Raw genomic sequence first — 1,835 nt, 5'->3', positions numbered from 1 at the left:
CTGTCGACTCCGGCATACCGTTCGAACACTACAGGTATGCTCCAGCATCAGAGCTATAATATGGACCAAGGTCGATATATTGCGCACAATCTTTGGCGGTTGTAGGTACAATCGACGCGACGGTCGCCGGACAGGCATCGGTAGCGGGAATACCATATTTAGCTACTACATGTATATATTGGGACATTATGTAATTGTTGGCTTGCGCCTTATATGGAGTGAGTGTCGGCCGGGGGGATATTCTATGCAGCGCAAGATTGTCGATACGATTGACCGTTCCAGCATCGGACATGTAACCTAGCTTTCCATGGGATAGATACGGATAGGCAAACTCGTATGTCTATTCAAGTTCTGGCTAGGCTGGCAGTCCAATCTCTGGATAGGAAGGGATAAGTGTACATTCCATGAGCTATCTGACACCGAGCTACTCCAGCAGTCTTGCATACTGGATAGATTCATGCAGCTTACTTATCTATATGCCTATCCGCGGGTTAGATAAAGAGCAGCAAACGCAGTGAATGGTGTTCAACTTGGTCTAGGAAGGGAGAGAGAACCGCATGACAGCTCTGACATAAAGAACTGAGCATTGGATAGACGCTGTGGCTCGGTTTGCTCATAGCAGGGCAACTGCCAACAACGTACCATGTTGTGGTGAAGGCTAATCGAGAACAGCGACGAAATGCGTCGACTATGACGCAGGAGGGGAGAAAGGTATATTATAACAGCTAATTATGTACTGACACTTTATGAAGTGATTAGACCGATAGTGAAACCGGACTTCGCAGCAGGAGTCCACATAATCGGAAGATCACAGTGGGATTGAGCTGTTTCTCATCGGGAGGAGCACAGCCAGAGATATCCCCCAGAGGCGTAGCAGAGGCCTGTGGCGAGGGAGAGATCACAAGAAGGACAGGATCCGGGGTTACCGGCACTTGCCGAAGGACCCATTATCAGTCACCATCGCTTTGTTCAGGAGGTGTGGCTCACTCGTTGCTCTTTACCGACAGTCAACTTCTACAACCACTTACGCATCACAACTTCTCTCAGATGTCGCCACTTGCTGAAATCTCTGTGGCAGGTGTCGAAGCCGCGCACATTGACGCGTCCCAGCTTGAGTCGTCGCCACCAAAGGCATCAAAAGGCGTCATCTGACGACGCCACTGCGACGAACCACTGCCGTACAGAAGAGGAGCGATGAATACTGAACGGCGGCGAAGCCGCGCCTGTGTCGCGCTTCGTAGGGTTCTTCAAGCAGGTAGAGTGTCGATTATTTACGTGTCCACTGCTGTTCACTAAGGATAAATAGGGGAAGTCACGGTTGGCGTTTTAAGGCCGTTTTAGCGTCCGTTTTGCATTTCGTTGTCGACCTCTAAAACGCATCGTAAACCGAAATCAACCGTGACCACCCCACATAAAATCCGTTTTGTGGGCCGTTCAACGCTTCGTTCAAGCACGCGTTTACACAACGTTTACAGCCACTGACTGTAGGCGGAGTTCCAATGTAGAGCCGTGATTCCTCTTTAAGGTACAGCACTCTTTAAGTTGAGATGGTTTTAAACACTTGGTATATACTACAGAAGGACACTGTCACTTCCCAGCACAAACTAGACACTCGGGAGGGGACATAAGTTCTCCAAGGCTTCAGTTAAGCCTAGATATGGCAAGAGGATTTGCGACTCCGAGCTTACCTAAGACTGAAATGCCGAGAGATGCCGAGCTAAAACGAAAACCGTGTTCGCGATTTGTGCAAAACGGCTCCAGAGCCGTTTTGCAGAAACGAGGCTAAAAACGGATTTCGTGTTCGAGGCTAAAAACGGTCCTTAAAACGAGCACCG

At 49.3% G+C, this 1,835-nt stretch overlaps 1 protein-coding gene across 1 annotated transcript in view; it reads left to right on the top strand.

The window, feature by feature from the left end:
- Positions 1 to 1,835, top strand: part of GLOTRDRAFT_140027 (uncharacterized protein) — a gene marked incomplete at its 5' end in the record, with an annotated part of 3,937 nt that overhangs the window by 822 nt on the left and 1,280 nt on the right. The gene's annotated exons all lie outside the window — the stretch shown is intronic.

Source organism: Gloeophyllum trabeum (genome assembly GCF_000344685.1).
Source record: "Gloeophyllum trabeum ATCC 11539 unplaced genomic scaffold GLOTRscaffold_00011, whole genome shotgun sequence".
Lineage (NCBI taxonomy): Eukaryota > Fungi > Basidiomycota > Agaricomycetes > Gloeophyllales > Gloeophyllaceae > Gloeophyllum > Gloeophyllum trabeum.
The sequence above is the reverse complement of the archived record's forward strand: the minus strand, read 5'-3'. Positions and strand labels throughout refer to the sequence as shown.